The following is a 13593-nucleotide window of genomic DNA, read 5'->3' as shown; positions in this document are numbered from 1 at the left end:
AGGAGGCAGATGCTGAAACTTAGGACATATGTAGAAAACCGATGGAAATGTCATATTATGCAAGCATGAGTTTTTTTGTTGCTGCTCTGTGACAGTCGGCAGGGTGGGGGGAAACGAGGCCAGTGATATAAGCAGTGATCATCACATTTGCTCGACAATGAATTTAAAAGAAGGCACATGCATATATCAGCACCGAATGTGTCACTTGTGGGTTGTTTTGTTTTTAAAGAAAACCTCTTTTACGCTTCAGATGATGAATATCAATTTGTAGCTTGCTCACATTTGAGAAGAGAAGCAAAGGAGTTTGCTTTTCGTTTCAGGATGTGTGTGTGTGTGTGTTTTCACACCGAGGTGCGAAAGGGTGACTTGCATTACAACTTGCCGTGTTTCTAATTCATGCGGCTAAAAGTGAAGTGAGCCTCCAACCCCCCCCCCCTCCAACTGAACTACAGTGGCTTTCTTCTGCTTTTTTTGCCCATAAAAGGAGAAAAGCAGCACCATGTGACTTGCAGAGTGCGTGGAAGAAGAAAAAAAAGTCACAAGATCAAAACCCTGTCTTATTTCAGAAGGCATTGATGCTGGCGTTTAGGAGCTGTTGCTCTTGGTTTTTGTGCTAGTCTCTGAGGGTATGTTGTCACTCGGAGATGTTTCTCCAGCTTTGTTAGCCTTCCTCACACGGCCTTTCTGTTTCTTCCATAAGCGATGGTTTTGCTCTGACTGTTTTGATGTAATATTTTATTGGTACTGTAGCAGAGGGCTCCACTGAATTGCCATAATAACCAACAGTCCTGAGTAACCTTCAGTTCTGGGAAAGGCATCTTGATGAGGAAGCATAATGAAATAATTTCGTGTTTCTGGAATTATTTAAGACCACTGGTGGGTGAGGGTGGGACCCTTTATTTAGCCTGCTTGCATGTGTATTTAAGTCACAGGGGCAAGCTGGCCCGATTTGGTAGGTCTAGTCAGCTAATTTGCAAGCAGGTTTTGTTACTTATCCTGAGTCCAGGCAAATATCTGCTGCATGCAAAAATTAGACCGTGTTCTATGCCGAATCAGACCATTGGTCCGTCTAGCTGCCATTGGTTTTAGACAGACATCTCTGGGTTTTAAACCACCCTCTCTGTGTAGATGGCGAGGATTGAACTGAGGCTTTCTGTATGCCACGCAGAATCTCTACCACTGAGCTATAGCCTAGGAGCAGGGTTAGAAACTGAGATATGAAAGCTAGGCGCTAAACAGCACCTTAAACCGAGGTTATGGGCGCAACAACAGAATGTCTTGGTGAGTTTTTTTGTGAGAAGAATACAAAGCTGAAAATGAATGAACTACAGCTAAAACCTTATGTTCCTTTTTCACATGCTCTAGTCCTTCCCCTGCCCAGCCCCCTAATATTCTTAAGGGGGTCTCTTCACCAGTCTTCGGAGAGTAGCTGGAAGTGGGGAGGCAGAAAAAGGTCCTCCTTTCCTTCCACCTTGCAGTTTTAATCTGAAATCTTAGGTGAGCTCAGAAACTGCTTGTGCTAATTATGAAATTCCCTGTTGCAAGATGCGCCTAGAACAAGGGGAGTTTCGAATGCTGCCTAGGAGGTGTTCAGATTTAGGCAGTAGTTTAGGGTGCAGGGGGACGAGGCAAAGTCAAACCTTTTCTTTTCTTTTTTACTTGGGATACGTTCCTCCTGGAATTATGATTGGGATGACTGCTGAGATTGTTTTGGACCACTAGTGAATTACTGTGATAGTGGAGTCGTTGAGCATGAGACTCTTTAATCTCTGGGTTGTGGGTTGGAGCCACATGTTGGGCAAAAGAGTCCTGCATTGCTAGATTACTCTCATGGTTCCTTCCAACGCCACAATTCTGTGATTCTATACTATTGGCAGAAATTCAGGAAGATAATTTCATCTGAGACCTTCGCTTCAAGACATTTCACTTCATTTTTTAAATTTCATGATGACACAGAAACTCCCAAGGAGGTGTCAGTCATTTTTCCAGGTCTTCTACTTTGAAACATTGCTAGGGATCTTCAGCCTATAATGCAGTGGTGGACGGCTTGGCGAGGTTGATGTGGTTCAAACACATTGACAGAAACGCCAGATTGGTTCTGCTGATGCATTTGCCCCTCTCCCTCCCAGTAAGCAGCAACTATGCAACAGGCCGGAGGTCAGGTGAGTGGTGGCAGCCTACCATGCTATCTACTGCTGTGTGTTTGTTGTTGTTTAGTCGTCTAGTCGTGTCCGACTCTTTGTGACCCCATGGACCAGAGCACGCCAGGCACTCTTGTCTTCCACTGCCTCCCACAGTTTGATCAAACTCGTGTTGGTGACTTCGAGAACACTGTCCCACCATCTCGTCCTCTGTCATCCCCTTCTCCTTGTGCCCTCCATCTTTCCCAACATCAGGGTCTTTTCCAGGGAGTCTTCTCTTCTCATGAGGTGGCCAAAGTATTGGAGTCTCAGCTTCAGGATCTGTCCTTCCAGTGAGCACTCAGGGCTGATTTCCTTAAGAATGGATAGGTTTGATCTTCTTGTAGTCCATGGGACTCTCAAGAGTCTCCTCCAGCATCATAATTCAAAAGCATCAATTCTTTGGTGTTCAGCCATCTTTATGGTCCAGCTCTCACTTCCATACAAAAACAACAGACTGCTGTGTGTGTGTATGTATTTATTATTTGTATAATTTATTCGTCAGCTGGGTAGCTCAGTTGCTTAGAGGGTGGTGCTGATAGCACCAAGGTTGCAGGTTCGATCCCCTTATGGGACAGCTGCATGTTCCTGCGTTGCAGGGGGTTGGACTAGATGATCATCAGGGTCCCTTCCAACTCTACTATTCTATGATGTAGGTCTGTAGATCTCCCTTCATCCTTCACCATTAATTTTAGGTTGCCTAAAATGAGAGGATAGAATGAGACTGCAGAGTTGTCGGGCAGTATCACGTCTGATTGGAGTTAGTTAATAGTAATAATTTAGAAATCCTGCATGTAGAAAACCAGGACATCAAGGAAAATAGGTTAGTGCAGCTCTATTCCCCTGATGTTCTGGTTTTCTGCACGTAGGGGCTTCATACACAGCACCGAAGAAGCTTGGGAACTGTGATTTACTCCCCACAGAGCTGTGATTCCCAGCACCCTTAACAAAGTGCAGTTTCCAGAATTCTTTGGGGAAAGCCAAGTGCTTTCAATCTATGGTATGCAGTCTATGAGTACAGCGGTACCTGGGGTTACATACGCTTCAGGTTACATATGCTTCAGGTTACAGACTCCGCTAACCCAGAAATAATACCTCGGGTTAAGAACTTTGCTTCAGGATGAGAACAGAAATCGTGCTCTGGCGGCGCGGCAGTAGCGGGAGGCCTCATTAGCTAAAGTGGTGCTTCAGGTTAAGAACAGTTTCAGGTTAAGAACGGACCTCCGGAACAAATTAAGTACTTAACCCGAGGTACCACTGTATTTTCTGTGGATTGCCTTCAGGAACGAAAAGTGCCTACTCACCTGCAGTCTGAAGAAGCACGGCTCGGAGTTCTACAGGGTGATCTTGCATAACATTTTGCAAATCACCCAAGTCCCAACACTGTAATTGCTAGACCACGTGGGCCTCCAGTGTCAGCTAAAGGTTCCCGGATGCTTCTCCTCTGTGCAGCCAGTGTTGCAATTTCCTCATGAGACGTGAGCAGTGGTCAGTACGTTTGGAAGACCCATTTGCAGGACAATTATGTTCTGCCTTCCACAGTTCAGCATGTCATCATAACAAATAAAGAGTAGAATAGCGGAGGACCGGATTTTTTTAAAAAAGAAAAGTCACTGGAGCCTTTTATCTTGCTGGTCCGTGGTCGATGTTGTTTTTAACCAAGCTGTTACGCAGTTCTTCCCACTCCCATGACTTAATTTTTAATGCAAGCTGGAAGACTGATCATATGGCCTTCATTATTTCTTCCTCAGCAGGAAACTTCCAAAGCAAGCAGCTGTGTATTGCCTTAAGTTAAATTGACTGTAAACTGCGATTGCTCAAACTTGGCATGTGTGATAAGCTTCTCTCCCAGAACATACAGTTGGGCAGTTGAGTTATAGGTACTGAACTAGCTTCCTTAAAAAAAAGAAGTGTGCTTTATCTATGGCTAAAACAATTTTGTTAGATGGCTCCTAAACTGTAACGTATATAATTTTCTTTGCTTTACTGGAATATATTGACCATGAACCAAAAGCTATGCATCTGAGAGGGGCTGTGCATTTCTCAGCACCAAGCCTCTCTCTCTCTCTCTTATTACACTGCCAAACACTTTTGAAATCCTAGGGAATTTCAAAAGCAATTTGTAATGTGGCATGGGGACCTGCTATTCATTGAAAAAAGTTTTTTTTTAAAAAAAATAAATTGCTGGGCATGACTAAAGTACATGTTTGGGTAAAAAGGTAAAGGTAAAGGGACCCCTGACCATTAGGTCCAGTCGTGACCGACTCTGGGGTTGCGGCGCTCATCTCGCTTTATTGGCCGAGGGAGCCGGCATACAGCTTCCGGGTCATGTGGCCAGCATGACTAAGCCGCTTCTGGCGAACCAGAGCAGTGCATGGAAACACCGTTTACCTTCCCGCCGGAGCGGTACCTATTTATCTACTTGCACTTTGACTTGCTTTCGAACTGCTAGGTTGGCAGGAGCAGGGACCGAGCAACAGGAGCTAACCCCATCGCGGGGATTGGAACCGCCGACCTTCTGATCGGCAAGTCCTAGGCTCTGTGGTTTAACCCACAGTGCCACCTGCATCCCACACATCAGTTATGAGGATGGTAAACAAAACTCTAAATGTAGTTGAAGGCTGTATGGACAGAATCTTTCAAAAGCAAGAGCGGCAGGGGGACATGGTATTCCTCCATGAGATGGAAAACAAAGGTCTGTCTTCTTGGCCTGGAAGTAATACATATTCAGCAGGCTGTATGTAGACGATGAAAACGTGAGTCCAAGACTATCTAGGTGGCTTCTGTGAGTGATCTTTGGGAGCTTCCACATGGGAGTTTATTGTGGAATCCATGCTGCTCAGGCCTGCAGCTTTTTCACAGCTTCTCCACGATGTTGTCCTCTTCAAAATGCCATCCCAGATCTCCCCACCCCAGTTTAATCTGGCTTTATCACTTCTACTTTAAAACAATACATACATCAAGTTTTTCCTGCAGCAATGGAAAATCCTGTGTGCCCATGGTGTGCGTGCTTCATGCCATGGCTGACCCCAAAGGTCAGATAACTTTCCTCACGAGAAAGCGTCCTTCTGAGGAGAAACCTTTTACTTCATGTTTTTGAACAGATTCAATTTTCAGAGGCTGTGGACTTCAACGTGGCTGTGTTCAATTTGGGTTTTAAGCCAGGCTGTTTTGCAAAAGAGACAGTATTCAAAAATATCCCGTTTCTGAAACTATTGGGCATGCTTTGGTTCATCCATGGCTCTTATAGGTGTGGCATTGATGTAGGGGGTGCACCATCTCTCAAGAACAGTGTTTCTCAACCTTGGGTCCCCAGACGTTGTTGGACAACAACTCACATCATCCCTGAGCTCTGGCCTTGCTAGCTAGGGATGATGGGAGTTGTAGTTCAACAACATATTGGGACCCAAGCTTGAGAAAGGCTGATCAAGAATGTAACCAAGCAGGACAAAGGAGGAACCTGGTTGTTTCAATTCAGCTATGTGGATATGAAAGGTGACAACCCATTTGCGGTCGCAGCTGAAGCACTGGTACCCCTCTAAGGGGGAAGTGGTGCTGCCCGAGGCAGTGGCTTCACCCTGTCTAGTGGCTGGGCCCAGCCGTGCTGAGGTTCCCTGATCAGGATATATATCAATCATTTGAGGAGCAGAGAGGGGGCAGCCATTTCTCCTCAGCTGAGGAAAAGAGGGTGGGCTGTCTGTAACTTGAACCAAGGATTGCAAACTGCCTTGCAGCCTTGTCTTCAAACTGTGGTTTAAAGCTAACTACGAAGAGCATTCATCTTGGTGCAGGTGCAAATGTGTACCACGGTTCATGATGAAAAGAGACACAGCAGACAGTTTGCATGAGAGCGACCCCCATGGGGCGTTCTGGCCTCTTCGTTAGTTCACCTTTGCATGGAAAAACAGAAACGTCAAACAAATGTTTCTGAGCACAATTCAAAGTGTTAGTGCTGACCTTTAAAGCCCTAAATGGCCTCGGTCCTGTATACCTGAAGGAGTGTCTCCACCCCCATCGTTCAGCCCAGACACTGAGATCCAGAGCCGAGGGCAGTTCCCTCATTGCGAGAAGTGAGGTTACAGGGAACCAGACAGAGGGCCTTCTTAGTAGTGGCGCCTGCCCTGTGGAACGCTCTCCCATCAGATGTGAAGGAAATAAGCAGCTATCTTCTCTTTAAAAGACATCTGAAGGCAGCCCTGTTTAGGGAAGTTTTTAATATTTAATGCTGTATTGTTTTTAACACTTGATTGGGTGCCGCCTAGAGTGGCTGGGGAAACTCAGCCAGATGGGCGGGGTATAAATAATAATAATTATTATTATTATAAGTAGTAGTAGTAGTACATGACAGGTTATTTGAGCTGCATTCCACTTACAGTGCAATTATTTAATAACAATGTTCTGGATTTAAAATTGGCAGGTTTTGCTCTTTGCTTAGATCTCTAGGAGACTTTGGAGAATTCCTGAAGAGGTAAGATCACATCTGTCATCTGTCTGTCTGTCTATATCTATCTATCATCTGTCTAATCTATCATCATCTATCTATTTTTGTTGGTTGCTTCCTTCAGTACCTAGAAAGCTTTTGACCTCCACCACTTGTTTTAACTGGAATAGTTAGTCATCACTATTTTGGAATCCCTGCTCTGGGAACTTTGAAAGTGCACAAAGATGTGAAAACTTTGATTTCTTGCTCCCCTCCTCACCCCAGTTCTCTATTTCTCATGCTTTGCTTCCAGCTACTTTCATAGATTCCATTGCGACTCGCTTCATAGGGAATGCTCATGGGCAAGCTCAAACTGGGGTAGCAGTCATAAAGAAATTCACCCTTCCTCTTTCTGGCAGGAGGGGGAAACTGCTTCATTTTTGAGAAGTGGGAGAAAAAAAATAACGTACAGTGAAGTCTTCCTTAAAATTGGCATCGTAGTCAGCGGCTTACTAAGGGCATCACTTGCCGCATGCCTTGGGAAGACGTTGCCACAGCAGAGGCTGATGACTTTTGGTAACCTGAGGGGACGTAGAATCCTTTGATAATTGCAAAATAGCATACCACGTGCATGGTTCATCGTGCGCACAGTTGGAACTGTCCTTTCATTGGACGCCTTGCGAAACCGGAGTGGGGAAAGGGATCTGGCTGGTGGGCCCAATCCGTATCTCCACCCCCCTCCTGTGGGCCAGTGCTGTCAATCATGTGATGTTGCAATGATGTCAGGTTTTCTTTCACCTGCTTGGTTTGCAGTCAAACTGTATAGACTGAAAAGTGTGTGCAGCGCTTTGCGAGCGCTGGCGATTGACCCATTCTCCGCGCTGGGGAAGCCCTAGGGAAAGTGCTTTTCCACCTCTGTCAGCTGATAGCTGGCAGTTCTGGAAGTTCTGCTCAAGGGGCAGCCGCTCAGCAGCATCTGAAAAGCCCCTTTCATCCAAGCCCCACCCTTACCTGCCCCACACCTGACATCCTAGATGACGCCAGGTGTAAGGCAGATGGGCGTGGCTTGGGGCAGATCTGGTGAAGCTAATTGCACCTGTGGGCTGGAGATTCGTCATCCCTGTTGTAGGAAGATCAGTCTGCGTCTCTTAAATGGTGTTTTATATAAAGTAATTGTTTTATTGATGATTATTTGTTGATTATTTCATATGATTTGTGCTGCAATTGTGATGTTCTGTTAAGTATTTGTTATTTATTGCTTGTAAGCCGCTTTGGGAGTCATTTGAATGAAAAGCAGCTAAGGGCTGGGCGATATCTGGCTTTCTGCATCGTGATATATATCAGTAGCTAAATACCTTGAAATGCTGATATATCACGATGTCTGAAATGTATCCTGGCCGCTTCCTTCGCCGTAGAGGAGGAAGAAGCAGCCGAGATACATCGCCCAGCCCTAGAGTGAGCAAGCCCTGATACCTCTCCGGTTGACGTGCAAGCCTGAGGGGCACTGGGGTTTTGTTGTACTCTTCAGCTGGGGGGGCGAGAAGCCTCCTGCCCCTCAGCTGAGTGAGCCCCCATACCGCTCTGGCTCATGTGAGCTGGAGGGGTGGGAGGCTCCCTCAAAGGCAGGCAGGCGGAGCCTGAAAGGTGCACACCCAGAACCTTCGCAGACTCCATCTGCAGGCAATTTGACCTGGCGCAATGTATTGCCCACTCAAGTGGTCTGAAACAGTATCGCGATCTGAATGCCATTTAAGCAATTTATCAACATATCTCCCAGCTCTGAAAGCAGCATAGCGATACCATCAGTCAAATCAAATCAAACTGTAAGTCTGAGGTTAGTGCGCCATTAATGTTCTGCAAGGGAAAGCGGGGAGCATTGAGTGCCTTCTCTGTAGTGGCACCCAGAATGTGGAAAACTTTCCTGAAAGAGGTTTGGTTGGCGCCCGCTCTCTTCAGTTTTAGGAGAGGCGGCGAAGACTTTGTTTATTCCACTGTGCTGTTAGGTTAAAATCCTGTACTCGCTTAGCTGGAGGTGGGCTCGTTGACTTCAGTGGCGCTTCTTTTTTGAGAACGCATGCGTAGGATCGCACAGTGAATCCGTTTCGACCTCCTGCTTTAATCGTGTATTTTGAAGCTGACATGGTTATTTTATGCCTCACCCAAACTGCTATCTTAATGATACGCACTGCAGTCCTAGGCATGTAATTCCCACTGAGTTCAAGGATGCTTTGCTCAGTTAAGACCTGGAGCCTTCATTGATGCATTGAATTTCCCCACTCATTTATTTTTGTTGGTTTTTGTGTGTGTGTTTTAAATATGGGAACTGCCTCGGGGGCTGAAAGAAGAGGCTGAAATGTCCCGAAACGAACTAAATAAATAATATAACCGCAACATTCATCGTACTACCCTAACTACAGCAGTGAGTTTATTCTGCTCCCAAGGGAAGGCTGAGTAGTGTCTGAATCTGTTGGTCTGTGAGGCATCTGACATGCAGAGTATCTGAATTATAAGCTGAATGGTTTGGCCCGGCCTTCGGGAAAGTTGTGGAAATGGCTTTTTATGATTGCTTTTCACACCCACTTACACACAGATGAGGAGCAGCCTTAAAAAATGCTGGTCACTCAGAATTATATGCACAATATATTTACCCCATATAAAATTTTTGATGTCCCTGAGGTCACTCAAACAAAAAGCAGGTTACATGGCACATTTAAACCCTCTTTTTCAACCCCAGACCTTAAAAGTGCTCAGAATCATGTAACAATCATGTGTTCTGATTTTTTGATCAAAATAACACAAGCATCTGCAGATGGATGCCATAAGAGGATGGCTAAGACAAGTTGAAATGAGGTGTCACTTTAAAAGTATCGCTGTACTTTGGTTTCTGATTAAATGGGACATGCCTACTGTTGGCAGGCTGTATTTGCTGCTTTAAATGTGCAGCTCTAATTTAATTGACGGGAGTTCCAAAGATGGATATGTACAGTGGTACCTCGGGTTACATATGCTTCAGGTTACATACACTTCAGGTTACAGACTCCGCTAACCCAGAAATAGTACCTTGAGTTAAGAACTTTGCTTCAGGATGAGAACAGAAATCGTGCTCTGGCGGTGTGGCGGCAGCAGGAGGCCCCATTAGCTAAAGTGGTGCTTCAGGTTAAGAACAGTTTCAGGTTAAGTATGGACCTCCGGAACGAATTAAGTACTTAACCCGAGGTACCACTGTACTTGGTTAGATAGAAATAATACTAAAACCTACATAATGTTGGGGAAGTAGGTACTAAGGGGCATAGTGACTGCGGGTCACTAAACATTGTTACCTGCGAGTAAGTTGCATTGATTCTGGTGCTCTTTACATTGTTAATGTAATTGGTTTTGTTTGTTTGCTTGTTTCAAGTGGCTAGGAATATAGGTGAGATATTGTGATATGAGATTTAGGTTTGGTGTTCTGTGCCTTGGCCTCTCTCTAAGCCAACATTGTATTTGGGCTGGGCGATATCAACATCTCAGTATATCACCAGCTAAACATCGTGATATATCACAATGTCTGAAATAAGGATGGAGCTCTGTAGAGGCATTGGCTGGCTTCATGCTTTTTCCCACGTTGTGAGTTTTTTGCATAGCACTCACAATATATGCATTCACAATATATTGCCAGATCAAAAACTGCATAGCCTATATCACGATATGGACTTCAAACTGGTTTGGGACAATATATCGCTATATTGCCCTGCCCTAGGTAAAGGTAAAAGGACCCCTGACAGTTAAGTCTAGTCGCAAATGACTCTGGGGTTGCGGCGCTCATCTTGCTTTACAGGCCGAGGGAGCCGGCGTTTGTCCGCTTCCACAGACAGTTTTTCCGGGTCATGTGGCCAGCATGACTAAGCCGCTTCTGGCGAAGCCAGAGCAGCACATGGAATCGCCGTTTACCTTCCCACCGGAGTGGTACCTATTTATCTGCTTGCACTGTGTGCTTTTGAACTGCTAGGTGGGCAGGAGCTGGGACCGAACAACGGGAGCTCACCCTGCCGTGGGGCCTCAAACCGCCGACCTTCCGATTGGCAAGTCCAAGCGGCACAATGGTTTAAACTACAGCGCCACCCGCATCCCATCACCCTGCCCTATTTGGTGTAAAATGTGAGAAGGTTCTTCTGTGCCTTTCTCTCTCTACCCATATATGTTATACTTCCATACGTTCAATGAATGTTGAAATTGCAGTCCCTTTTCATTGACTGTTAGCAGTTAGGATTTTAAGAACAAAGAAGAAAGTCTAAACTGTGACGCTAAAGGAGAAGTTGCTTGAGCAGGGTTTGTGTATATGTAAACCTCAAGTATTGCATAAGATGATTACTGACTCCCTGATTCCATTGTTGCAGATTACCGAACCAGATTCAAGACAAACACATTTCCAGGTAAGAAATTACTCGGTGTATCAAATGCTTTCTTACGTAGCATACCGATTAATATTTTTAGGTCTGTTTTGTAAATCTAGCATTGTGTGTTTCATTTATATATAAATACACTTGTCCATGAGCTAATGTTCTGTAGGGACCTAATCACACGAGGAGCGCTACATCATTATGACTTCAACCAAAGGGAATGCCAGAAGCCATGGTACCCTTTCAGTTTGTTGGAGCCTTGGGTGCTCCTCAGAACCACCAAAAATTCATTTTTAAGTTAGGAGGAGAATGTACATTTACATAACGCATAGCCTATTCAGTGTTCTTATAGGGCCGTTTTGAGCAGGTTATCTTGGCCTGGGGAAAGTTGTAGCTGGTGAAGCAGCAAAAAACTAGTAGAAAGACACTTTCAGCCCCTGAGGCCCTTGGCCTTCTAGAGATGAGAGTTGCATCTAGGAATATCCTCGGACTATGAAACTGGTGTGAAAACCCATCCAGAACAGGCGACGGATGTATATCCTAGACTTAGCAACACAGGGCCTTTATCTTGCTAGAATTAAGTTTATTGGCCCTCATTCATCTGGACCCTGGTCCAGAACTTATATGGCCACTCCTGATTCAGATATAATGGAGAAATAGACATAATTGTAAGACCAGTAACTGGACATTTGTCTCCAATGAGATAACAGTATTATCATGCTGTGCCATCCATAAAAAATAGGTAGTCCCATTTATCCTTATTTTCAAAAGTTATCCCTTTATTTTCAGAGCACCAGTCTTCTCGGATATTAGGGGTGCCTCTCATTTCCATATTGTATAATGGCTGCCTTTATCTCGGACAACGCAGCTTCAAATGGACCCTTATTTGTTGACATTTTGATTTGGCAATGCTCATTGTTTGAGTACCACTGCAGTGATGCACATTGGAGACCCTCAGGCAAAGGGTTCTGTCTGCAGGGAAGCATCTTGCTTGTAGACTGGTGGAGAACTAGCCTATATGGTACATTAAAAGAAGCAGATGAGCCAAAGACCGGTCTGTTTTTCCTGTGTAGCAGGAACAAATCTGGATGCTTACTATTGCAGGACATGTTGCCAGAAATGGACTTGGAGCCACACCCAGGCAAAGTTAAAAAACAGGATGCTGTTCCGTAGTGTGCGAACAGCATCTGGAAATAGCATAGACCTGATGCTGCTTTCAGGGGGATGGAGAACAGTTTTGCTTATAAGTAGATAAATGTCCACTGTGGTATTTTTATAAAGGCTCTCTTAAAGGCTACTCAGTAGAGTAGTGGACTCTTTTGAATACCACAGTTAGAAAATGTCACTCAGACATTTAGCTAGTGAAAAAAATGACTTTTCCTTCTGTGAATCCCCCCCGCCCCCATGCATAACAGTAAACAATTTTTAGGGTGGTTTTTTGTTTTGTTTTTCTGGCTGTATACTGTTCCATTTGCACTGGAGATATCTCTGGGTTTTTAGTTTCTGAGCATTTTAGGTGAGTTCTGAAAGCCTTTTGCTAAATAGCAGTGATAATTAAGAAGGTGAAAAGCAGAAATTTAATTGATCTCCATTTCCTATAACTATTAGTAGAAGCAGTTGCCGTCATCATCACAGTTGTTAAAAACCTGAACTGTCACAGTACAATAAAATAACTCTGTATTCTGAAGCCCTTGGTCCTCCCTCAGAAAGCTATAGCCGCCAGACCCCTACTTAAATAGTTTTCCACCCACCCAAGAACCCCAGCACTGGGATTTCCAAAGCGTGTGTGACACAACTAACAAAATTAATGGGTGGGGGAGCAGAGGAGCGAAAACGATGCTACTCTTTTCTCAATAAATGTAATCCCAGAGAACAGTGATAGCAAGTTATCTGCTGGAACTAATAGGCAGCAGCGAAAAGATTAAGAAAGCCAGAGAGAACTTTGTAAATAAAGTTCGCCATAATTCAAAAATCTAATAAAGCCCAAAAACATGGAAGCAAAAAGTACTTCAGAGGGTTTTAGACAGAACTACAGATTAATGCTGGCAATAAAGACCAGCACTCGGATCTTAATTTCTTTTAAGCTTCCAGTTTCTTCTGTAGATCAAAAATGATCTCAGGAATTTATGATTTGAGGTGCCCAAGCTTTTATAGTCAGCTCCAACTGTTCATGACATTAGCACTGTGGTTTTTTTGTTTTTTGTTTGCCAGTTGGTGTGAAATGCAACAGATAAGAGGGGCTATTCATCTACTGCAGCCTTAAAAGCTTGAATGTGTGCCCTGAAAACAAATGCCACACAGATTTAATAAGCTTGTGACTTGTGTGGAGGAACCAGGCATGAGGCAAACATTCTCCCCTTTGGTCGCCAGCTATTTGCCGCTTACTGATTCTTGAGTCGTGTCACCTGATGGTAATGGGGGCGGCATCTTGTGATGCAATCCTGAGCAAAGCATCAAAAGGGCTCCCCCATTATTGGCAAGGGCAGTCATTGGCAGCATCCCTGCATTCATAACGTAAGCATGGGAGCTGTGCGCTTAATACCTTGATATCTCCTTGATTCACAGCGACAGATTATTGATTCATTTTGCTGTGTAGTAAAAAGAACCCCAGCAC

At 44.6% G+C, this 13593-nt stretch overlaps 1 protein-coding gene across 1 annotated transcript in view; it reads left to right on the top strand.

Annotated features, from left to right (window-relative positions):
- CYRIA (CYFIP related Rac1 interactor A) overlaps positions 1–13593 on the top strand; it is a 66638-nt gene that overhangs the window by 22643 nt on the left and 30402 nt on the right. The window contains 2 exon segments of the mRNA XM_083607427.1: positions 6598–6648; positions 10977–11012. The gene's annotated coding sequence lies outside the window, so the exon portion shown is untranslated.

This window comes from Podarcis filfolensis (genome assembly GCF_964270895.1).
Source record: "Podarcis filfolensis genome assembly, chromosome: 3".
Taxonomy (NCBI): domain Eukaryota; kingdom Metazoa; phylum Chordata; class Lepidosauria; order Squamata; family Lacertidae; genus Podarcis; species Podarcis filfolensis.
This window is presented reverse-complemented; position numbering and strand designations above follow the sequence as displayed.